The following is a 27442-nucleotide window of genomic DNA, read 5'->3' on the forward strand; positions in this document are numbered from 1 at the left end:
CACATTTGTACATGTTTTTCAAGTCTGCAAATGCTTTTCAACCTAGAAATTCGAAATCATTTGTCTTAAAGATGGTAGCTCTTTTCCACCTCCTGAGAACTCCCTTCCAATCAATGGTGCCTGGTACTCCATGACAGCATACACAGGGTATATTCAGCCAAACAGTGAAATCCCTGGATGAGACCTGTTTTCTCCATCTGGCATCACAAAGGCTCCTCAGAGTACTCCATCTGGGTCTCTCCTGATAACGTTTTGTTTGTTTGTTTGTTTGATTGTTTGTTTCTTTTTGTTTTGTTTTGTTTTTCTTTTTCTTTTTGTTTTGTTTTTGTTTTTCTTTTTGTTTTTGTTTTGTTTTTATCTGTTTTGATTTTGATTTTTTTTGTTTTGTTTTGTTTTTTGTTTTCGTTTTTGTTTTGTTTTTTGCTTAGTTTTTTGTTTGTTTGTTTGTTTTGTTTTGCTTTGTTTTTTTTTGTTGTTGTTGTTGTTTTTGTTTTTTGTTTTTGTTTTTTTTTTCATTGAGCAGCCAAGCAAGGAAGGGTTCAGTTGTGAAGGTGTTCACTTTTGAATGACCTGCTATTGATAACCAGCTCTGATCAGGGTAATTGGACTATTAACAGATGTGTGACTGGTGGGAAATCTCAGTCTCAGGAGGCCACTCTGTGAGGAAAAGCCTCCCGATCGGCATTTCCTATGGCTTCTGAGGGTAAAATGAAGGAGGAGGATCATATTCATTGCACAGGATTGAACAGGACAGGGGCTTAGAGGATTGAAAACCCTTGGAGGACACAAGCTTGGGGCCTAGGGAGAGGATCAGAGAGCCGGCTGCAGGACTGGGGGTCAGGGGATCAGGGTGCCATTGGTGAGGAGTCTTGGCGATTGTCCTATGTGCCGAAAGAGACCTTAGGGTTGAAATTGGCACTTGTCCTGTGTGTAGTCCAAAATCTATTAGAGACACACTGAGCATTCCTCTACCCTCACTGTCTTCTCTAGTGTGTATTTCTTTGGTAGAGACTGTATGGATACTACAGATAGGGGAGTGGCATAGGAAGAATAAATGAAAAGAATAAGAGCAGACAATGCAGAAGATTCATAAGTCTTCTAAGATGGATTCTGACCACAGATCCTCCCCTCTCATTCCCCAAGTATTTCTATTAAAGACTTGCACCACGGAGATCAGCCTTTTCTCTCCGTTTTCCTTCTGTAGGATGGGTTCTTCGTTTGTAGCTCAGGCTGTCTTGGTTTGGGCTGGCCTTGGACTTACAATATCCAGATATTTGAAAACCAAGTCTTCCCCAAATCCCTGCTTTCTCCAATAGAAGGTCTTTCTGTGTGGGTGCTGGTGCTGTTGGGTGTTTATTGTAGAGGGAGCTTTGGGTCTTCTCAAATGAATATACAGTTACCATATTCATTATCTATCTTGATAGCAGTGTGAGTTTATTTAAAGACAGAGACACACTGATAAACAAAATTGCTAATGTTTTGTTTAAAAAGAATCTGTGGGAAATAGGAACAAGAATCAGATGACTCAGAAATTAAATGCAAATACATTTTCCTCATCGTCTTTGGGTAGTTAAGAAGTCTCACATATTCAAGGCTGGCCTTTTTCCCCTTATTTAAACTGGGATCTGACATATTGTTAACTCTGGTTCTAAAGGAGTTTTTTATAGAAGTAAGTTAAAGAAGATTTTAAAACAATGTTGTGAGGGAGAGGGACATAATAAATGGGACACATGGAGGAACTGGAAAGAGGAAGTGCATAAAATTATTTCATTTTTGATATTTTTAACTACTTAAATGATACCTTTGGATTCAGATTACTAAGATTTTTTTTCCTTGTTTTCCATTTTTTTTAACTAAGAAGACATTACAGTTTTTAAGAGAAGAATGGCTGTTAAGAAAATGATGGTGATTCCAAAGGAGATTACTTATTACTTTTGGACTTTGATGATGAAGAAGATGACATAAATATTTCGGAGGAGTCTCTTTCTGAAGGTTATTGCATATTCAGGGTTGGGTATTAATTGCGTGTCCTGCAGTTCACTAGACTTTTACCTAGTCAGCTGAATTGGAAGAAGTCTTTTCTAAGAGATTTTGTATAATTCATTTGAAATTTTACCTATATCTATATATTCCTATACCAGAGTTTTAGCAACTAATATATAACTATTCTTGGCACTGTAGTCACAATATGTTGATAAAAAATAATTTGTTATTATTTTGCCAATGGAAAATACCTGAACATTGTTCCAATGATATGTTTGTAAAACTTGAATTTATTTCAAGAATACTACGAATAATTTATTTCATTCTTTTTTTATTATTTATTTTCTTTTTTCTTTTTTTTTTTTTACATTTCAAATGTTATTCCCTTTACTATTTTCCCCTCCAAAAATCCCAGTCCTCTCCCCTCTCGCCCTGCTCTCCTACACACCTACTCCCAATTCCTGGCCCAGGCATTCCCAAAACTTGGTCATAGGAACTTTACAAGAACAAGTGTCTCTCCTGCTATTGATGACTTACTAGTCCATCCTCTGCTACATATGCAACTTTTGAGGGAAAAGTTCTGTTTTCCATCAGAGCCTGAATTTGCCCATCTAATGGTAAAAAGGCAAGTTGAAGCTCCCTATCAGTAGTAAAGAAATGTGGAAACACTTGTGCACTGTGCATGACAGGCATGGGCAGAGGAAAGGTGGACATAATACCCCAACACAATTTCCCCTATATACTAGGAACCAGGATCTCCAGTAGAAGGGTCAGTAGCCTTCTTTGTTTCAGTATTCCCTCTTTTGTCCACATCTTCTGAAGGGGAGATCCTTTAGATGAGGCATCCCGGAACGCAAAGAGGATTGTCTTCTTCCTGTGGAAAGACACAAATAACTACCCTGGATCTTATTAAAATAGGATCCGGGCCTCTCCATTTTCCGGTTAAGATATCTTTCCATTTGATCATTTCTCTAGATCTGTTTGGTTCTGAACAGTGATGATCAGCCGCAGTGTGGCCTTGTTCATCAATATTCAAAAAATTAAGAGTAAAGAGTATCATGGAGATGGCCACTCTCAGTGTTAAGGGCAGGCCCTCATCGACTCACCCTTTTAGTTTGATAAGGTAGGTTATAAGAGTGTGGTGGGCATGTTCCACAATGCCTTGTCCCTGTATGGCAAACCAGTTAAATAAGATACATTCATCTGGAGACAGAACTGTTGAAATTTTTGAGAGGTGTAGGCCAGTCCATTATCTGTTCTAAGAAATTTGGGTTGTCCCCAAGCACTCCAAGCTTCAAGGTAACGTTGAATTACATGTGAGGCTTTTTCTTAGTAGAGGGATCAGTTTTACTGCCCTCTTTTCTCCATCCCTTCTTTCTGAATCCTGGGGAGGGCCCTTTTTCGTGACGTGTCTTTCTTTTTTCCAGCTCCCTTTCTCTCATTCTGTTAGGTTTCTGACATACTGTCCTGAACCTCTTCTAGTATTCCCTGTCCCTCCACATTGGCTGGTCGGCAGGTTTCATCCTCTAGACAGTTTTTTATCAGCTTCCAAATTGCCTTGGTGCCCAGGCATAAGTCTTCCTCTTCATGCTAATGGTCAAGGTCCCTTCCTAGCTTATTCTATAAGGCTACAGTTAGAGACCCCGAATAGGCATACCAGGGAGAAATGTGATCCACCTCCTTAACAAAGTTCTGCAGCATACGGGAGGCAACCTGCAGGTCACGTTGCTTTAGCACTGACTGTAATGTGGTGATCACTGACTGTGAGGAGCCCATGATAGAGTGAGTGCCTGCGGCTGATCTACACCCGACTTATAGTATTCCTTTTGCAAAGTGAAAGTAAACACAGCACTTTGCTCCCTTATCTATGGAAAGCTTAGAAGATACCTCAGTGCTGCCACTTATCTACATTGGACTGACAACACCTCATTTTTCAGCACCAGCCGCGATTTACCTCAAATTTCAGCACCAGCCTCGATGGACAGAATAAGAAACAGAATGAGGGCCAGGGCAACCAAAACAAGAGCTTCTACTGCCCCTTCCTAAGTTGCATCTAGATTAAGACCGAAATCAAAAGGGATAAGAGGTTCATGATCAGACATACTTCTCCGAACTTACCTTTTCCATGCAGTTCTGAATCCATCCCTTCTTCAGGGGTTCCCCTCAATGCCAGCAATGTTGATCCTGGGTTTCTGGCACCAGATGACCCTCGCTACCATCTTGCCAGCAAGAACGCATCTAGGACACTCGGATCTTTCTGTAGTAAAGCTGTAATACATCTCGAGATATAGATGAACAGCTTCAGGACAGGAGACTTAGAAAGCAGAAAACTCCTCCCTTATATTGGCTGCGAAGTATGGTTAGAAGTAAGGTTGGGGATGTGCACCATGGGATTGGCTGCCCACTATCAGCCTGATGACGCCATGGGAGAGGCAGGGCTCAGGTAATGGAAAGATATTCTGACACCCGCGCACACTCACCATGAGCAATGGTGACAATGGTGTTGTCAGCACCATATTGTAATGGCGACCATGAGGGCGGCTTTTCACAGTGGTAGAAGTAATTACAGGGTTTATCTGATCCTGATTTGAATTTGGTACCTGATATCTGTCTAGATAAGTGTCAATTTTATCCAGAATTTTCAGTTTTGTTGAGTACAGCCTTGTATAGTAGGATCTGATGATATTTCAAATTTACTAAATTTCTGTTGTTATTTCTCCCTTTTGATTTCTGGTTTTACTAAATTGGATACTGTTCTTGTGTTCTGTATTCATTCTGTCTAATGGTTTGTCTATCTTGTTGATTGTCTCAAAGAACAAGCTCCCAGTTTGTTTGATTATTTTTGTATTGTTCCTTTGTTTCCACTTGGTTGATTTTAGCACTGAATTTGATTACTTCCTGATTTCAACTCCTTTTGGGTGAATTTGCTTCCTTTTGTTTTATAGTGTTAAAGTGTGATATCAACCTACTCCTATATCCTCTCTCCAGTTTCTTTTTTAGAGGCATTCAGAGAGAGCTATGAGAGTCCATCTTAGGGCTATTTTCATTGTGTCCCATAACTTGCAGTATGTTGTAGCTACATTTTCATTAAACTCTAAAAAGTCTTTAATTTTGTTCTAGATTACTTCCTTGACTGTTTTGTCACTGACTAGATTTTTATACACATTCCACGTGTATGTGGGTTTTCAATTATTCATATTATTGTTGAAGATCAGCCTTAGTCTGTGGTGATCTGTTAGGAAGCATGACATTATTTCAATAATTTTATATCTGTTGAGGCATGTTTTTTGACTGAGTGTATGGTCAATTTTGGAGAAGGCATTGTGAGGTGATGAGAAGAAGGGACATTCGTTTGTTTTAGGATAAAATGTTCTATAGATATGAACTAAATGTATTTGTTTCATAAATTCTGTGAGTTTCACCATGTATCTTTTTAGTTTTAGTTTCCAGGATCTGTCCATTAATGAAGGAGGGGAGTTGAAGTCTTCCAATATTATTGTGTGTGGTACAATGTGTGTTTTGAGTTTACTAAAGTTTCTTTTATCAATGTGGATGTCATTGCATTTGGAGTATAAATGTTTAGATTTGGGAGTCCATTTTGGTAAATATTAACTTTAATGAATATGAAGTTTCCCTCCTTGACTTTTTTTTATAACTTTGGGTTGAAAGTCAATTTTATTTGATATTAGAATGGCTGCTCCACCTTATTTCTTCGGATCATTTGCTTGGAAAGTTCTTTTCCAGCCTTTTATTCTGAGGTAATGTCTGACTTTGTCCTTGGTGTTTGTTTCTGGTGTGCTGAATATTGCTTACACATCCATTTTGTTATTCTATGCCTTTTTACTGGTGAACTGAGTCCACTGATATTAAGAGATACTAAGGAAAAATTCTTGTTGCTTCCTGTTATTTTTGTTATTAGAGTTGGAATTTTGTTCATGTAGCTATATTCTTTTAGGTTTCCTTCAAGTTTAATTTCTTGCTTTTTCTTGAGTGTAATTTCCCTCGTTATATTGGAATTGTCTCTTTATTATCGTTTGAAGTGCTGGATGCATTGGAAGATATTTTGTAAATATGGTTTTGTCACAGAATACCTTGTTGTCTCAAGCTATGTTAAAAGAGTTTTGCTTCATATAGTAGTCTTGGCTGGCATTTCTGCTCTCTTACATTCTGTATGACATCTGCCCTAGATTTTCTGGCTTTCTTAGTCTAAGGGAAAAGTTATGTGTAATCCTGATAGATCTTGCTTTATATATTACTTGACCATTTTCCCTTACTGCTTTTAATATTCTTTCTTTGTTTTGTGCATTTGGTGTTTTGACTATTATATGATGGCAAGATTTTTTTTTTCTGGTTCAAATAATTTGGCGTTCTGTAGGCTTCTTGTATATTCATGAGCATATCTTTATTTAAGTTAGGGAGGTTTTTTTTTTTTTTCTATAATATTGGTAAAGATATTCAATGGCCCTATAATTAGGAAAACTTACTTCTCATCTATACCTATACCGAATATCATGTATGTAATTATGTCATTTCTCAAAGCTGTTTAAAAAATTCACATGGGCAGTATTTCCTGAGAAATTCAAATCATTAAAACTTTATTCCCTTTTACTAATATAGCATATTATGTTTCCATTTTCTGTTGTCCATATAGTACAGAGCCCAGCATTTGACAAAGATGAGAATATATCACCTCAGGTAGAAACAGATGAAGATACAGTACAATATTTTCAATTTTTTCCCATTTCAATAGAGTACTTCAAAAGTGGTGTTTGTGATCCCTTGACTGGAGAAGTCGATTCAGGAAAAAGAGCAATTCAGGGTCAGATGCTCTTATATGTGTAGTTCAAGACCAAATTGTGGTCCTTTAGACCTTGTGATCACAAAAAAATAGCAACGAGTACAATACAACCACCTTCATGAGATGTTTCCATATATACACACAAAGAAAAGGAGAACCATTATAAAAATAAGAGAGGGACCATTTGGGAAGAAGAAGGATCTCAGCAAGGGTAGTACAGTTATGAAGAAGTGCTGTGGGGTGTAAATGTATAAATTGTTTAAAGTAAATATTACAAGTTTTTTGGAATACTACCATGTATTTTATATGGATTTAACATTTGGTTCAAACCAAATATTATATATTTATTATAAATAATTGAAATAATTTTCTGTGTAAAGTTTTGTGTGTTGTAGAAAAAATATCCTACTGGGAGATTCTAACTTAAAGTATATCTCCTAGTAAGGTAAAGCCCCTAGACATTCCCCAAGCTTGTTTTCCCTGATCTATTTAAATACAGCTAGGAAGAAGCTCTTTGTTCTCTATAGCCAGCAATAAAGCATTTTTTTTTTATACTTTACAACCAGAGATGCCTGCCTTCCTTTGCCAAGGACAAGGAGATAAAAATTCAGAAAGAAGTCACTCCCCATTTCTGAGGAAGTTCCAGGGATACCTGGAGATCTCCTATCAGGGTGCCAAGTGAGAGTGTGCTCACTCGGCTGTCTGTTTCTGTTACTGGGTGCCAAGTGAGTGTGTGCTCTCTTGGCCATCTTATTGGGGCCTGTTCTTGGTTATTGTAATCTTTTTGTGTGTATATATTGGTTTTTCCCCTGTATGTAACTCTGATGATGGGACCGACTATTAGCATGCCCCTTGGACTGACCCTAGTGCACAGTACTGAAATTAAGACTAAGACTCACATTTTCTCGGTGGATGTCTGAAATAGATTTTAGAGAACTTTGTGCTCTACGGAATGGCCAGCTTTGATGTTAGTTGGCCACTAGAGGGCACCCTTGGTTTGGTTCTGTTTTCAGCTCTTAAAGTTGTTTTACAGAGGGGACCAGGGTCTCAGCCAGATTGAGTGCCCTACATTCTCATCTAGAAAAAATTAGCACAGGATCCCCCCTCTCCTATCGTGTTTAAAGCCTTGGGTTCAAAAGAATAGTCCAGGCTCCCCAGTCCTGGCCCTCTGCCATCCAGAGAGGGAAAATAAAAAGTTAAATCTGGCACCGGTTAAACTGCAGCCATCGGTTTCTCCCAAGATCTATCCAGAGTTAGAAGAACCTCCAAAATGGCACTGCACCCCACCCACATATTCCCAACTGGTCCCCCCAAGAACTCTCAACAGGGTGCCACTAGATATTTGGGGAGGGACCAGTTGCTAAAGCCCAAGACCAGCGAGCTCAAAGCCCAGAGGGACCAGACTCAACCATCGCACTGCCTTTGTGTACTTATGACCCTCATCCAGCGGACCCCAGACAACTGCAGCCCCTTCAGTAATGGCCTTTTTCCTCCTCTGATCTCTATAACTGGAAGGCAAATCACAATCCCCTTCGTTGAAAACCCCTCTAGCCTTGCTAATCTAAAGGAATCTCTCATATTCTCTCTTCAGCCTATTTGGGATGACTGTCAGCAGCTTTTACAGGTTCTTTCACCACAGAGGAGAAGGAGAGGATTCTGAGAGGAAAGAAAGAGCATACTGGGGGCCAATTGACTACTAATAAAACTTCTGAATGAAATAGATGCAGCCTTCCCTCTGACATGTCCTGATAGGACTGACCATATGGAGCAATTGACAATTTTCTGCTGGGCTCTGATAATAGGACTGAAAGGGGCTGGCAGGTGCCCCACCAATTTGACCAAGGTAAGAGAGATCCTACAAGAGAAAAAGGAGCCCCCAGCAGTGTTTTTAGAGTACCTCTTAAAGGTATAGAAGTGTTACACTACCTTTGACCCTACTTCAGTGTGCCAGCAGGTGACAGGTGTCATGGCTTCTATAGGGCAGTCCTCTTCTGAAATTAGGAAAAGGTTACTGGGTCTAGAGAGTCTGAAAACATTATCTTTACAACATCTGTTTAAGGAGGCAGAGAAAGTGTACCATAAGAGAGAGACTGACAAGCCAGCACAAGGGCACATTGGGCTCGGAGTCTGCAGACACCCCTAAGGTCCCCACAAGACCCTCAATAGGATCATAAGACCTCTGTTGAATGTAACACAACCTCTGCTCCAATCCAATCTCACAGGATCTGAGACTGCATTAATTAGGGAAGCAGAAAAACTGGCCTGACAATGGTCTCAAGTCCCTCTGATCTGTGCCAGCACCTGGGCAACATATTGGGCAGAGTCTGAGGACAGCCCCAAGGTCCTCACAGAAACATCCATGAGATCTTAAGACCTTTGGTGAGTGGAAAACAACTTCCGCTCCAATCCTATCATGCAGGACTTGTGACTGCATTCATTAGGGAAGCAGAGAAACCGGTATGATCAGGGTCACAAGTCCCTTCCAGTCCATGACAGCATCGGGCACCTTGTGGGCAGAGTCTGTGGACACCCCAAAGGTCCCCACAGGACTCTCCACGGGAACTTAGTACCTCTAGTGAGTGGATCACAACATCTGCCAGGAGGAAGGTTCGAACACCAGATATCTGGGTCCCTTCTCTGCAAGTGGAGATCTTGCCTGCATAGAGTACTCTGAACACTGAAACTCAGGAGAAAACTAGTCTCCCAGGTCTACTGATAGAGGATTACATAATCATCTGAGGAACAAGATATAACCAGAGACAATTATAACAACTAACTCCAGAGATTACCAGATGATGAAAGGCAAACATAAGAATCTTACTAACAGAAACCAAGACCACTCACCATCATAAGAAGTACAGCACTCCCACCTCATCCAGTCCTGGAAACGCAAAAACACCCGAAAAGGTAGTCCCATATTTAAAAGCATATCTCAGGTTGAAGGTAGAGGACATCAAGAAGGACTTTAAAAACTCACTTAAAGAAATACAGGAGAACACTGCTAAATAGGTAGAACCTTAAGAGGAAGCAAAAAAAAAAAAAAAAAAAAAAAAAAAAAACCTTAAAGAATTGAAGGAAAACACGACCAAACAGGTGATGGAATTGAGTAAAACCATCCAAGACCTAAAAAGTGAAGTAGACACAATAAAGAAAACCCAAAGTAAGGCAACACTGGAGATAGAATACCTAGGCAAGAAATCTGGAACCATAGATGCGAGCATCAGCACCAGAATACAAGACATGGAAGAGAGAATGACAGATGCAGAAGATTCCATAGAGAATATTGGAACAACAATCAAATAAAATACAAAATGCAAAAGATGTTATCTCAAATATCCAGGAAATCCAGGACACAATGTGAAGTCCAAACCTACTGGTAATAGGAGTAGATGAGAATGAAGATTTTCAAGTTAAAGGGCCAGCACATATCTTCAAAAAAATTATAGAAGAAAACTTGTCAAACCTAAAGAAACACATGCCCATGAATATAAAAAAAAGCCTACAGAATTCCATATAGACTGGACCAGAAAAGAAATTCCTCCTGACACATAATAATCAGAAGAAGAAATGCACTAAATAGAGATATACTGTTAAAAGTAGTAAGGGAAAAAGGTCAGGTAACATATAAAGGCAGGCCTATCAGAATTACACCAGACTTTTCACCAGAGACTATGAAAGACAGAATATCCTGGACAGATGTTATACAGATACTAAGAGAACACAAATGCCAGCCCAGGCTATTAAACCCAGCCAAACTCTCAATTACCACAGATGGAGAAACCAAAGTATTTCACGATAAAAAACAAATTCACACATTAACTTTCCATGAATCCAGCCTTTCAAAGAATAATAACAGAAAAAAAAAAAAACAATACAAGGACAGGAACAACGCCCTAGAAAAAGCAAGAAAGTAATCCCTCAACAAACCAAAAAGAAGACAGCCACAAGAACAGAATGCAAACTCTAACAACAAAAATAATCGACGCAACAATTACATTTCCTTAATATCTCTTCATATCAATGGATTCAGTTCCCCAATAAAAAGATATAGACTGGCTATAAAAACAGGACCCAATAGTCTGCTGCTTACAGGAAACCCATCTCAGGGAAAAAGACAGACACTGTCTCAGAGTGAAAGGCTAGAAAATAATTTTCCAAGCAAATGGTCTGAAGAAATCAGCTGGAGTAACCATTCAAATATCGATTAAAATTGATTTCCAACCTAAAGTTATCAAAAAAGACAAAGAAGGACACATACTCATCAAAGTTAAAATCTTCCAAGAGGAACTCTCAATTCTGAATATCTATGCTCCAAATGAAAAGGCAGTCCCATTCATTAAAGAAAGCTCAAAGCACACATTGCAGCTCACACAATAATAGTGGGAGACTTAAAAAACCACTTTTATCAATGGACATACCTTGGAAACAGAAACTAAACAGGGACACAGTGAAACTAAAAGAAGTTATTAAACAAATGGACTTAATAGATATCTACAGAACGTTTTATCCTGAAACAAAAGGATATAACTTTTTCTCAGCACATCATGGTACCTTCTCCAAAATTGACCATATAATTGATCATAAAACAGACCTCAACTGATAAAAAATATTGCAATTGTCCAAAACATCCTATCAGACCACCAAAGACTAAGGATGATTGATCTTCAATAACAACATAAATAATGGAAAGCCAATGTTTACGTTGATAATGAACAATAGTCTTATCAGTGATACCTTGGTCAAGGAGGAATAAAGAAGGAAATTAAAGACATATTAGAGTTTAATGAAAATAAAGCCAGAACATTCCCTAACTTATGAGACTCAATGAAATCATTACTAAAAGGGAAACTCACAGATTTGAGTGCCTCAAAAAGAAACCAGAGAGAGCACATACAAGCAGCTTGAAAACACATAAAAAATCTCCAGAATTAAGGAAGCAAATTCACTCAAGAGGAGAAGATGTAAGGAAATAATAAAACTCAGTGGTGAAATTAACCAAGTGGAAACAAGAACTACTTAAAGAATCAACCAAATAGGAGCTGGTTCTTTGAGAAAATCAACAAGATAGATAAACCCTTAGCTAGCATCCCTTAAGGCACAGAGACAGCATCCTAATTAACAAAATCAGAATTGAAAAGAGAGACATAAAAACAGATCCTGATGAAATCCAAAACACCATCAGATCCTTCTACCACAGGCTATACTCAACAGAACAGGATAACATGGACAAAATGGACAAATTTCTAGACAGATACCAGGTAACAAAGTTAAAACAGGATCAAGTTAACGATATATACAGTCCCATATACCCTAAAGAAATAGAAGGAGGAATTAATAGTCTCCCAATCAAAAAAAAAAAAAAAAGCCCAGGAACAGATGGGTTTAATGCAGAGTTCTGTCAGACCTTCAAAGAATATTTAATTCCAGTTCTGCATGAACAATTCCACAAAATAGCAGTAGAAGATGCACTACCCAACTCATTCTATGAAACCACATTACTCTGATACCTAAACCACAGAAAGATCCAACAAAGATAAAGAACTTCAGAACAATGGCCCTTATGAATATCGAAACAAAAATACTCAGTAAAATTTTCCCTAATCATATCCAAGAACACATTAAAAATTTCATTCATCCTTACAAAGTAGGTTTTATACCAGGGATACAGGGATGGTTTAATATATGGCAATCCATCAACATAATCCATTATATAAACAACCTCAAAGACAAAACCACATGAACATCTCATTAGATGCAAATAAATCATTTAAATATATCCAAAACCCGTTCATGATAAAAGTCTTGGAAGGATCAGGAATACAAGGTCCATACATAAACAGGATAAAAGCAATTTACAGTAAACCAGTACCCAATATCAAATGAAATGGTATGAAGCTGGAAGCAATCCCACTAAAATCAGTGACTAGACAAGGCTGCCCACTTTCTCCCTACTTATTCAACATTGTTCTTGAAGTCCTAGGCAGAGCAATTTGACAACGAAAGGAGTCCAAGGGGATACAAATTGGAAAAGAAGAAATCAAAATATCACTTTTTTTGCAGATGATATGATAGTATATATAAATGAACCTAAACATTCCACCACAGAACTCCTAAACTTGAAAAACAACGTCAGTGAAATAGCTGGATATAAAATTAATCAAACATATCAATGACCTTTCTCTTCACAAAGAATAAACAGGCTGAAAATGAAATAAGAGAAGTATCACACTTCTCAATAGTCACAAATAATATAAAATACTTTGGAGTGACTTTAACTAAGGAAGGGAAAGATCTCTATGATAAGAACTTCAAGTCTCTAAAGAAAGAAATTAGAGAATATCTCAGAAGATGGAAAGATCGTCCATTATCATGGATTGGCAGTATCAACATTGTAAAAATGGCCATCTTGCGAAAAGAAATCTACAGATTCAATAAAATCTCCATTAAAATTCCAACTCAATTCTTCAATGAATTAGAAAGGGCAATCTGCAAATACATTGGGAATAAACAAAACCTAGGATAGCAAAAACTCTTCTCATGGATAAAAGAACCTCTGGTGCAATCACCATACCTGACCCAAACCTATACTACAAAGCAATTGTGATAAAAACTGCATGGTACTGATATAGTGACAGACAAGTAGACCAATGAAATATGATTGAAAACCCAGAAATGATCCAACACACCTATTGTCAATTGATCATCTACACGGGAGCTAAAACCATCTAGTGGAAAAAAGACTGCATTTTCAACAAATGGTGCTGGTACAATTGGTGGTTATCATGTAGAAGAATGTGAATCAATCCATTCCTATCTCCTTGTACTAAGGTCAAATGTAAGTGGATCAAGGAGCTCCACATAAAATCATACTGAAACTTGTAGAGGAGAAAATGAGGAAAAGCCTCAAAGATATGGGAACAGGGGAAAAATTCCTGAATAAAAGACAAATGGCTTGTATTGTAAGATTTAGAATTGACAAATAGGACCTCATAAACCTGCAAATCTTTTGTAAGGCAAAAGACACCTTCAATAAGACAAAAAGGTCACCAACAGATTGTGAAAGGATCTTTCACTATCCTAAATTAGATAGGGGAGTAATATCAAATATATATAAAGAACTCAGAAGGTGGACTCCAGAAAATCAAATAACTCCATTTAAAAATGGGGCTCAGAGCTAAAGAAAGAATTCTCACCTGAGGAATACCAAATGGCTAAGAAGCACCTGAAACAATGTTCACCATCCTTAATCAGCAGTGAAATGTAAATCAAAACAACCCTGAGATTCCATCTCACACCAGACAGAATGGCTAAGATCAAATATTCAGATGACAGCAGATGCTGGCAAGGATGTGGAGAAAGCAGAAAACTCCTCCATTGTTGTTGGAATTGCAAGTTTTAAATCAACTCTGGAAATCAGAAAATTGGAAATTGTACTACCATAGGCTCACACAATACCTGTCCTGGGCATATATCCAGAAGCTGTTCCAACTAGTAAGACACATGCTCCACTATGTTCAGAGCAGCCTTATTTATAGTAGCCAGAAGCTGGAAAGAATCCAGATGCCTGTCAACAGAAAATGTTTACAAAATTGTGGTACATTTACACAATGGAGTACTACTACTAATAGTACAGCTATTGAAAAGAATGAGTTTATGAAATTTATAGGCAAATGGTTGGACCTGGAGAGCATCATCCTGAGTGAGGTAACTCAATCACAAAAGAATGCTAATGATATGTACTCACTAATAAGTGGATATTAGCCCTGAAACCTAGAATAACCCCAAGGTATAAGACACAATTTGCCAAATACATGAAACTCAAGAAAAACGAAAACCAAAGTGTGGACACTTGCCCCTTCTTAGAATTGGAAACAAAACACCCATGGGAGTAGTTACAGAGACAAAGTTTGGAGCATAGACAAAAGGATGGACCTTCTAGAGATTGCCATATGCAGGGATCCACCCACTAATCAGTCTCCAAACACTGACACCACTCCATACACTTGCAAGGTTTTGCTGAGTGGACCCTGATATAGCTGTCTCTTGTGAGATTATACCGGGGCCTAGCAAAGAAGTGGATGCTCACAGTAATCTATTGGATGGATCACATGGCCCCAATGGAGGAGCTAGAGAAAATATCCAAGCAGCTAAAGGGATCTGCAATCCTCTAGGTAAAAAAACATTATGAACTAACCAGTACCCCAAAGCTCTTGACTGTAGCTGCATATGTATCAAAAGATTGCCTAGTAGGCCATCCCTAGAAAGAGAGCCCGATTGGGCATGCACACTAATTATGCCCCAGTACAGGGGAACACCAGTGTCAAAAAGTGGTAGTGAGTGGGTAAGGGAGTGGGGGAGGGGGAGGGTATGCGAGACTTTTGGGATAGTGTTGGAAATTTAGATGAAAAAAATACCTAATAAAATATATTAAAAAGAGATTGAGACTGAAAAAGAAAAAAGACAAATAAAAAAGAGAGAGGCTGAGGAAAGAGAAAATTGACGAGATAGAAGCCTTGAAAAAAATGTAACTAGGTTTGCGGCTGTATTCACAGGTGATAAAGAAGTTTATAGAAAAGGTAGATATCCTTGGTCTGTCTGATCTTCTGGGAGTCAAGTTGCCTTTGGGACCATGAAATCCTGGTGGGACCAAGATCCTGGGATCCTGAGATCCTCTGCACCTGGCCATGTTAGAACTCTGGGTGTTATGGGGCTGGCTGCTGAGTTTTCTTCCAAGGACTGTTCAGGGCCTTGGCCAAGACAGAATAGAAATAACCCATGCCACTTGTCCGGCACAGTTCCTGCATGCCTGGATCCTTCTGATTCCAGCTACTCCATGTGTTGATGACAGATGTTCTTCCTCCTGTCTGATTATCTGATCCTTAGAATGTTGGAGTACCTTGGATTGAAGCAGCCTCTCGGTGTTGTGGGGCTGCCTTCAGAGTTTGCATGCATGGCCTGCTCAAGGCACTGGCTCCAGAAGTATTTTTAAATGATGCTTCTTGCAAACTTGCCTGTCTCCAAAAATATCTGACATATTTTTATAGGAATGGATTTAATCTTATAAATATATTAAGGAAAAATGACATCTTGATGATTTTAAAATATCCTAACAAGAAAAAATAATGGACCTTCTCCACTAAGTCTAAAATAATTTTGAAGCCACGTGGTGGGGGCACACACATATTTCGAAGTTTTTGGAGGGAGAAGTAGGCAGATCTCAAATTGAGACCAGTCTAGTTTACAAAGTAATTTCCAGGACTAATAGATATACAAAAAAAAAAAAAATACTTATAATAAAAAACAAACAATACAAAACAAACAAACAAAACAAAAAACAAACAATCAAACAAAAAAGACAGTCCTGGAAAGGAATGATAATTTTATATTATGTGGTTGTTAGCCACATATCCCTGTGCACATATGTAAATACACTTATGTTTTTTTAATTTTTTTTTTAAATTTAGTAGTTATTTTCTCCATTTACATTTCAAATGCTATCATAACAGTCACCTTTAGCCTTTCCCCTCCCTTCCCCCTGCCCTGATCCCCTACCCACTCACTCCCATTTCTTTGTCCTGGAATTCCACTGTACTGGAGCATCAAGTACAATGGGAACAGAGAGTAGGGGCTGGTCCTGGGAAAGAGAAAGGGGCCAATCAGTCATTTTATCCTTCCTCTCAGGTAGCAGTTTATTTTGGTTCAAGAAACAAATATACTTTCTTTCAATGAATTTTATAAGTGAACAGGAAATATTTCCATCTCTCAGAACTGCCTGTGGAAATTTTATTGTGGTTATAGGAGTTTTTTTGGGTCTATTTTCCGAAGAACAATTAAAGCCAGGTATGTTTAAACATACCTGTATTAGCACCAACACGGAATGCTGAACCGCAACACTCTATCACTTCCTAGAGAATACATAACATACTAAGTGCCTACCTCAACACTAAAATGAAGTGAAATAAAATCAAACAAATGTACCTTCGATAATTGTATCTAGTGCATTGGGAAGTTTATAAGATAATGAATCAAAAAATTCAATTATCTTTATGATAAAAATAATTAGAAATGTTAAGAAGGTTAAACAATTACTACAAGAAGGGGGAGGGAGAGACCTGGGTGAGAAACCACACACGGAGGGGAAGAGATGAACTTGATCAAGTACTGTGGGGGGTTGTGAAACAGGAGTGCATTGATGAAGATCAGCAAAAAGAATGGAAACAGGCAACTTTGTGAGGTAGGAGGTGAGAAAACCCTCTAGAATGTACCAGAGACCTGGGAGCTGAGAGACTCCCAGGACTCAAAGGGAGTGACCTTAGATGAAATGCCCTCCAGTTGGGAAAGGGGACTTGTAGAGTTCTCCCAGCAGTCCTCTTCTGTATGTGTATTGGAGGCCTCATATGAGCAGGTGAATTCTGTATCTTTGAAGGGTCAGAGTTTCAGACTTCATGGTTGAACAGTTTAAATGAGACTGTGGGTCTTCCTAGAGGGATACCCTTGTTTTTAACATTTTTTAAACTTTGTTAATTCAACAACAAGCGTCAGATGCTCCAGTCCATTAGTTGGTTGCAAATATCTGCAGCTGAATCCTTCACCTGCTAGTTCCTAATGAGGTACATGTCTTAAACTTGTTGTAGTGTATGTACTAGATAATGAATCAAAATAATATCAAAAATATATTGCATATTGTAACTGAGAAATATAACGTTGGTTCTAAGGGACCTATTCACATTCAGTTCAAGATATAGGTAATAAACAGTGTTTCTCAATGTTTCTTAAAATGACTGTGGGTAACCTAAAGAAACAAAGCTAAACCAAACTAAACCAAAAGAAACACCCTCTTCTATACATTGTCTCATCTTCTTCCAATTGACCAGTTCTTAAAAGCCATGCTCTTGAGTGAAACTACACATTGGAAGTGCCCTTCCCCTACTCTGATTCAGAATATCACTTTACATGAGCTCAGATATCTTATTTTGTAATCTGAGTGAATGTGTGACTTTGATATTAGTTGATTGTTAATAGAAAGCACAAATTGTGTAGGAATGTGAATGAATGTTACAGATGCCATTCCAATATCATTCCCATTGGAGGGAATAAGATAAAAGAATCATAATTCATAATAAGTATTAGAGAAGTAGAAATTGAGAGAGAGAGAGAGAGACAAACAGACAGACAGACATAGAGATAGAGACAGAGACACAGAGACACAGAGACAGAGAGAAAGAGAAATTTCATCACCTAGAATATAATATTGTAGAGCACTGATAGATATTTCAGCACTTTTATCATCTATTGCTTTTGCAGAATACCTTCTTGCAGTAAGCAACCTCTGCAGTTTTCTGAATTCACACATTTGTAATATTAATACTACCATGACTGTACTTCTTAAGAACTAACAAGTAGGTGAAACAATCAGATGAAGTTGTATGCAACCAACCAACGGACAGAATATGTTGAACCATTGGTTTAATTGGAGAAAAACTGAAGGAGACTGAGGAGGAGATCAACCCTGTAGGAGGACTAGATGTCTCCATTAATATGGACCCAGAATTCTCCCAAATGCTAGACAACCAAAATGGCAGCTTACACCAACTATAGTTAGAAGGTCCCCAAAACATACACAGAAAAAAAAAATTCTTGGTCTCTGTTCAATCAGAAATGATGCAATGATTCTCAAGAACCTAGAGACCCCAGGGTGTTTAGAAATCAGATGGAATGGGTACATTCTCTTGGAGACAGGGGATGGCCAGTCGATATGGCATGTGGAACAGTAGGAGGGTGGACAGGGTTCAATGAATGAATTAATTAATAAATAAAAAAGAATACTGCCAAGTAACCACGCCCCATATACTCTAATTCTTTAATCATAATCCAAGAAAACTCACATGTTCACATAACAGCACACTCAAAAATATAACTAAAAAATACACACACACATATAACTGAAATTCCATGATTTTGAAGTTCATTTTACAAAGAAATACAGTGGAACAGAGTTTTTCTTTTGTTCCATTAATTTACATACATTTGTTTTCCTAATCTACCCAAAATATGGATTGTTCTCCATATAAAAGGCCAAAATCTCCTAACATAGTTTTTATCTGGGAAAATCTCCCAACATAATTTTATCTAGATCCACACCAATTATACCTTTCATTAGAATATAATCTGGATTCAGTTAGATATACATTAAATTTATATTTAAATTTCAGTTATTTGTTGTAACATGGATGTAAAGTAGAATATCAGGGTAATGTCTTTTTCATTTCTCTACTGATATGGGCATTGGTTTAAAAGAACAATAACCTGCTGGGCACTGGAAAGAAGGCTCCATGGAGAGAATATATTCTTGGCACCTCTGTAAAATTCCAGGCATTTCTATTCATGTCTGCAACACTGTGGGTGGGAACAGGTAGATATCCCAATAGTGTACTGGCTATTCAAACTCGTCAAAATGGTGGGTGTAATACACTCTGAGAGACCAAACGGTGAGGACATTCTACTCATATCTGAACATATGTGTATGTTCATGGTGTGACCTCACAATTGGGAACAGACACTCCACTCATATAAAGCCAGGAAACCCTCTTGCATACCACACATGAAACCTTGAGTTCAGCAGTTCCATAACCTATGTGTCTCTAAGTATGAAATGGGAAGATTTATATTCTCATTGTCTTGTTAATCCTGTTTTCTCTTATATTCCAGAAATTAAACCAATGTATTCTCAGATTCAGGATGGTAGAACACAACATTTTGTCTTTCTGGAATAGCATCCAACTATCATCAGAAAGACTTTTCAACTTACCCTCAGGACAATAAGTATCCATTTAGAGGGTTTTAACAGGATAACAAATGTATTTAGTTTTCTATTTGAGAAATAGACTGTCTAGAATGTACAACAATGTACAGGTAAAAAATGAACTTACCTTAGAGCCTGGCAACAGTGAACTGAAAATAATTGTCAGTGGTGTTCTCTGTATATGGAATATGTCAAGGGAATAGATCTTAGAGTGACAGAGACAGAGTGGATATGGACAGAGACAGAGACATAGAGAAATAGAATGGGGTGATGAGATGATGGATGGTCTTGATTTTAAAACGTAAATGAAGAAAATATCTAATGTAATATTGAAAGAAAGAAAAAAAGAATCATTTTTACAATATTTCTTTTCTTCAGAACCCCATGCCTCATACACCAAATTCATACAGTTTCCGTTTGTGAAGCACGCTTGATACATCTAAAAAGAAAATGTGACAAAGAGTTGCAACAGAGAGTTTTGGAAGGGGCTAGACTGAAAGCCTAGCAGTTAATCACTTGCTCCCTACAAAACTAACATAAATGCCCTGTGGATGTAGAAATCATCTATTAGAGGATCACAGAATGCAGGGGAAGGATGCCCAGAGAAACCTGTCTAGAAAGATGACCCATACCAAGAAGCTTTTCCTCTAATTGAGAGACCTTGCCTCCATGAAAAGATAGACAACACATTAGGGTCATTTCCTGAATCCACTTTGGGCTTCAACAAGTGTCTGCATGCACATGTAGAGGAAAAACCTTCATATATACTGTTCTTTCTCTTAAAATTGCCAACACGCATGGTATCTCTTAAACACACACACACACACACATAAACACATGCAGAAAAGAAAAAAGTTCTGGAATAGGGAAGACTAGACAGAATGGCTAAAATAAGAAATAACAAAAGCCAATGCCACTGTTGCAGATTCTTGAAGCCACAACCAAAGCTTAGGTACTGCTTTTAATGGATGGCCTGCTGCAGACTGGCCTCAATCAGCCCTCCTCAATCTCTGGGAGAAATCGTTGTCCTGGTATAGGTGGGCAGGAAGCTGACATTTAAGTGTCAATCAGATACAAACACAGAGGGGGTGCTGTATCTGAATGTAATTTCTCAAAGAAATCATCAGATTATTAATATAGAAACAAATAGGGAAGTTGGTTTTCAAATCAGCCAGGTAAATGAGGTTACTGAATTCTTAAAGACTCATGTCCAAAATAGAGCAATAAAAACATAATGACTGGCAGGGACTGAGCAATAAAATAACTGAAATGAATTCTTCTCTAAAGTCAGCTATATTCTTTGAAGCTAGGTTTGAACACTTTATGATCACACCATGCAAATGGATTTCACACTCAAGCCATGGTTCTAATTAGGGAGTTTCTTTCTAGCTAATCTTCTCATGAATAATTCAAAACTGTTGTTCCCCCTCAAACCACAGCACAATTTATTTCCTAAACCATTGTAAATTCCTGTATATGAGAGGGATTGTATGGGGGAATCTTTCTACTAACAACTAATGTAGCCTGCCATGCATAAGTATAACAAATATTCTAAACATACTTTCCTAAAGTTGTCCTGAGATTTCTAACTCTATGTAGTATATAGCAATGGCTGTCACAATCTCTCTTATAATACTAGAGGTAACTCTGGTTGTTACAGGTAACATTCTTACTGAATTCCAAGCCCAGGATCCGCTCAAGGACTACCTAGAATATTGGTGAAGGACAGGGAACAAAGTTGGATATTGCTTAGATATTTGCCAAGTCATTACTTGGAGGCACTTATAATAAAACAACATTGAAAGAAGTCACAAAGATTCAATCACTTATTAATGTAAGGACAAGTTTGATGCATTTTTTCCAGGATGGTTCCTGAAGACTTAGTTTCCATGAACTTTTTGACTAGGGACTGTGTCTAAATATTTAGAACTGTCACGGAAGTCACTACTGGGGTTTGTGTTCCAATGGCTGGTGTGAGTTTGTGTGTGTGTGTGTGGGGGTGTGTGAGTGCGTGTGTGTTTGTGTGAGTGTTGTGTGTGTTTATGTGTGTGTGTGTGTGTTTGTGTGTGTTTATGTATGTGTGAGTGTGGGTGAATATGACAACAAGCTAATGTTCATCTCTTAGTGATACTGTGAGCACTCTGCTGCCTATCTTAAATCATCACAGCTGTCAGTGTCTAAAGCTAACTGAATTCCAGAAAGCAATTTAGTAGATTTGATTAATGTCTCCTTACATCACATAGATATTTTCTACAGTGCATATAAGCACATATATTTTAGAATATACTGAAACTTAAAAATGTAAATTAAAAAAAAAAAACAAAAACCTCTACCAACTTCAAATTAAAAAAACACATTTATTTTAGAATTCTCTAGGATACTCGCAATTTCCTGTATTCCCTACTCATGATGTCCATATGTTAGCATCTTACAAATTTGTATGACAATAATGAGGAGAAAATAAAATTTGTAAGGAAAAAAAAAAGACAGTTTTGTCTTAGACTACTTATTAACAAATGCCTGGGCCACAAACTGTGGCTTATTCCCAGATAACGTATTTAACACATTCAAAATATTTTATGTTTTGTACATTTTTAGTTACCCCTTTATCTATTTACTTAGCATCTTCCTAAATATCTCCCTTAGCATATGTGCCAGCATCTGTCCCTGAATCTGTTTATTCTCCTAATATTTCATAGAATACTCTCTTTTTGAAAAGTCTCACCTCATATTTTCTTCCTCAGCTCATTTGTCATACACATTATTTAATTGACAGATGATGTTTATAAGAGAGTCTCAAAATTTGGGGCACTAATAACAACTAAATATCTCATTTAAAATATATAAAGTAGGTTTTGTGTATGCCACATGGCTGCAGTACCTGGAATGGCCAGAAGAAGAAGTCAGATCTCCCAGACTTAGAGACAGATGGGAGGGTGCAAAGGGTTCTGAGCCATCTCTCCAGCCCCTCAATAACAAAGTTTTGTCACAGAAAAGATAAAAACGGACATTGCCATTTCTAAATTCTTTCACACTGTAGATATCAGTCCACACTCCTTTTAGTAGTCAAGAGACCTGGAGTATATTAACGTTTTCTTACTCCCACTTTTGAGGGTACTTACACCTGAATTTTCCCTAGTATAAGATTGTGAAGGAATGAATGGCAGATTTTCCAGGCTATTTGCTAACGGTGTACCTGTTTTGGTCTACAGAGCTTCCATACACTATCCTGCATGCCCTTAATCTCTGACAACCCCCTTACCTTGTGGATTCTTACCTTTGGACACTGATTTACACTTTTTTTTTGTGCAGCCATCAGTGTTTTGGCACTAACGGATTTTGTTCAGTAGGTGCTATTTAACACATAAAGATCCACTGAATTTTAAAATATTCATTGTTATAATCTAATTTTATACAGATAGTATTAAGATCTCGTATGGAATTCAAATGTTTCAACAAAAATGAATTGAATTTTGGACGTTGTGTAAACTTTTAAACAATCCTCTGGTTTTAAAATTTGGTGTGTATGTGTGTGTGTGTGTGTGTGTGTGTGTGTATGTGTGTATTTGTGTGTTACTCACCGTTGCTAAGTTTCCATCAACAAAATTTTCACAGACAAATCCAAGAATAGATTGGGGAGACTCAGAAACTTTCACCCCCAACAAAGGAGTTATTGGAAATTAATGGCTTCAGGTGAGAGGGCCAGTTTTCTTCATGGATTTGGCTAGTGAAAGGTTGCCCGTGTTCCAGTATATATTTGTCCCTACCCACACATATGTAGTCAGGACTAAATGGACTCAGCTATGTATATAAAAATGCACATGGACTTAAGGATAAGAGTGATACCGGAGAAGTGGGGAACATTTCAAGGAGGAGAAGATAGTGATGGATTTGCTCAAACTCATTTACATGTATGTAGAAAGTTCTTCACAAACAAATTTAAAACAAAGTAAATAAGTAAGTAATTAAATAAATAGACAAATAAATTTGGATGGACATACATATCAGATAGGATATGTGTGTGTGTGTGTGTGTGTGTGTGTGTGTGTGTGTGTGCAAATGTGTGTGCATATAAGCATGTAGATATGTAGCACCTGTGACTAGAGGAATGCAATCATGCAGTATCTTTCTTTATGTCTCTCTGCCACTTTCCTATGATGCAGTGTGTTGATTAGAATATCTTTTGCCCATGGGATGTGGCACTATTACAAGGTGTTGGCTTGTTTTAGGAAGTGCATCATTGTGTAGGCTTGCTTTTATGTAGTGCACAATCTCTACCCCGTGACAAAAATCGATCCTCTTCTTTGCTACCTATGGCCACAAGATTCCACCTGGTTGCCTTCAGACTAAGATATAGACCAATCAGTTCCTTCCCCAGCACCTCCTCTACCTGGATGCTGCCATGCTTCCTACCAAGATCAAAATGTACTGACCCTCTGAAACTGTAAGACAACCTCAATTAAATTTTCCCTATAAGAGTTTCTTTCCTGAGTCATGATGTCTCTTCACATCAATGAAACCCTGTAGAACATACGCAGTATGTTAGCCTGATTTTAATGCTTACAAGATGATTGCAACCAGCATGCAAAGACAAAGTAAAGATGACAAATGCGTTTCTGTATTTTTTGAACTTCTGAATTTTTGAATGAATATGGGGATTGGGAAAATTAAAAAGTTATGGGAAGGAGAAAGAGAGGATGCAAAGACCTATTGGGCACCTGTCACTTGCTTTTGCAATCAATATTTTATTTTAATACAACACCAACAACTAAAACAACCAACAACAGGGCATCCATACAACAGATTCACAGAGAAGACACCAAAGGGCATTACATTCTTGTAAATCATTTTCCAGCTAATGTCTGGTGTATTGAGCCTAAGGATTTTACTGTCAAACCCTGATGATTAATCACTCGATTGTATCCCCTAACACAATGATGAATGACACTGTGGTCAACAGGACAGTTAAGTAAATAGATTGTTTTTCACACTGTCAGTTTGAATTGTTACTATATATCCCAGTTTTTTTTGCATTTTATCTCCATAAGTGTGTTCTTTTCAGCCCCATTTGCTACATAGAAAACGGAATCTTTTACATTGTATTTCATTTAGTGTGCACAATGAAACCTAAAGACTAATTTAGTCCATTTCAAAGTAGAGCTCTCTGTTCTCTTTTCAAAATTGAAATTAAACTGTTTTCAAAATGTTTTGCACTTGCCTGGCTTAGTTTAATTAAGATTGTGGGGTGGGAGGGATTTCTCCCACATTCTCAGTTGTCTCAAACTGGAAAAACTCTCTAGAAAGGTTGTGGAACCTTTGTGACTGTGCCCTAGCAGAGGAGGTCACTGGCGCAAGAAGGAGGGAACTGGCTAGTTCTGACCTAAATCTTGGCTTCTAAATCCAACCAAATGTGAGAAGGGCCCATTCAGGCTCTTAATGCCACTTGTTGAACTTGTTGTTTCCTACTATGCTGTCCTTATCATGCCAGTCTTTCCCTGGTGAGTTTTTTGCCATATACATCTCTTCCTGTACATTCATTGTGTCAGGAGTTTTGACAACTTAACTTAAAAATAATTATTGTAAGTGTACATCTGTCTCTCCACCTCTTCCCCTACCCATACCCCTCTCCCCTCCTTCCTTCCTTCCTTCCTTCCTTCCTTCCTTCCCTCCTTCCCTTCCTCTCTCTCTCTCTCTCTCTCTCTCTCTCTCTCTCTCTCTCTCTGTTTGTGTGTGTGTGTGTGTGGGTGTGTGGGTGGGTGTTGTGTCAAATAGATTGCTGTCAATTTTGCCTACATGTATTTTTTTAATGTGTGTGTGTGGAATGATTTTTCACGTTTAAAATTATTCTCACATTTCATAAATTTCAGTGCAATCTTTACTTTTATGGAGATAAGCTTCCAAATGGCTTTTTTTCTGGAACTCAAGAAATTGGAATGATCCATAGTTTTATGACCTGAGTGAGAATTGTCAATAGGTTCCCAGTGATGCTGTGGGGCCATACTTAAGATCTGTGTAGCAGCTAGAGGAGCCTCTGTGTTCTTTGAGCCCTGCATTTAGAGAATAACTACGAATTGTTTGTACAGTTGGCTCTAGCATAGAGACTCTTTTTTTAAATTGTTTTCTCTTTGTCACTAGATGCCATGCTTTGGAAAGTCCTTCCACATGGAAACTACTGACCATATTGAATGGTGGAGAAAGGAGATTCACGGTAAATTATAAATGAAGAAAACAAAAGTTATGCCCTATAACTGATACTCCCACAGCTTAAGCTGTGTGGAAGCATGGAGAATGTTGGAGGACTTGCAAAATTTATTTTGGATCTCATTCCTCCTCATTGCTCACATAATTTAGTACTTAATATCCTCGTGATTTCATAGATATATTTTTCTAAATACTTCTTAATTAAGTTGTGTGAATGTGTGTAACTCTGTGAATGTCTCTGTGCATGTCTCTCTTTCTATGTATATTTTTCTCTGTCTCTGTGCCTACTTGTGTGTCTCTGTGTGAATGTTTATGTGCATGTCTCACTCTGTATGTCTAAGTTTCTCTCTCTTTCTGTCTCTGTCTGTCTATCTATGCCTCTCATCTTTTCTCATTTCTTCTCCTTGTTTACCTTCTTCTTCTATTGTTTCTCCTTCTTTGCCTTATCCTTCTCCTCCTTATTCTTCTCTCCTTCTGCTTCTCCTTTTCCTTCGCCTTCTCCTCCTACTCCTGTTTCTTCTTCTTCTTCTTCATCATCTTCTTCTTCTTCTTCTTCTTCTTGTTCTTGTTCTTGTTCTTCTTCTTCTTCTTCTTCTTCTTCTTCTTCTTCTTCTTCTTCTTCTTCTTCTTCTTCTTCTTCTTCTTCTTCTTCTTCTTCTTCTTCTTCTTCTCCTCCTCCTCATTCTTCTTCTTCTTCTTCTTCTTCTTCTTCTTCTTCTTCTTCTTCTTCTTCTTCTTCTTCTTCTTCTTCTTCTTCTTCTTCTTCTTCTTCTTCTTCTTCTTCTTCCTTATTCTTCTTCCTTATTCTTCTTCCTTCTTTGTTCTTGTTCTTGTTCTTCTTGTTCTTCTTGATATTGTCTTTGGTCTCCTTCTCCTCCTCATTCTTCCTCTTCTTCTTCTTCTTCTTCTTCTTCTTCTTCTTCTTCTTCTTCTTCTTCTTCTTCTTCTTCTTCTTCTTCTTCTTCTATGCCTTTGACTTCTCCTTCTCTTCCTCCTTCTCTTATTCTCCTTCTCTCTTTCTCTCCTCCTTATTTAACCTTCTCCTTTTCTACTTCTCCAAGTCCTCCTCCTTCTTTTTGTTTTCCTCTTCTTTTGTTCTTCTTCCTTCTCCTTCTCCTTGTCGTTCTGCTCCACCCATTCCTCTTCCTTTCCTTCTTCTCTCTTCCTCTCCATATTCTTCTCCTTCACTTTCTTTTTCTTCTTCTACATTTTTCTCTATCTCACCCTCCCTGACTCCCTCCTACCCGTACCCAACCCTCCCTGATGCATTCACAGACTCTCCTCCAGTACTACTGGTCATTTGAATTTTGTCTTGCCAAGCTATGAAAACAAGGATGGTCTCCTGAGGCATCCCCTGTTACTGGTCTTTTCCATATGTCTTTTCAATTGTCCTTTCACTGTTTTACAGATTTCTTCTAAGATCATTTTACCCCACCCCACCTCCATGCCTTGATTTCTTATGGTGGGAGTGTCCAGAGTTTCAAACTCACATCCTCTTTCCTGGTGTTCTGCCTGAGAAACCACAAAATCTAGGGGCTAGAGTTAAATTTGATCATTGAGCTTGGGGCATTGTGCTATGTACAAAATGCCTGGTCTCCAGTCATGCTGAAGTCCTTAAACCTGATGAAACCTAATGGGTCGTAATTTTCACTTACATG

Source organism: Mus musculus, chromosome Y, assembly GCF_000001635.26.
Source record: "Mus musculus strain C57BL/6J chromosome Y, GRCm38.p6 C57BL/6J".
Lineage (NCBI taxonomy): Eukaryota > Metazoa > Chordata > Mammalia > Rodentia > Muridae > Mus > Mus musculus.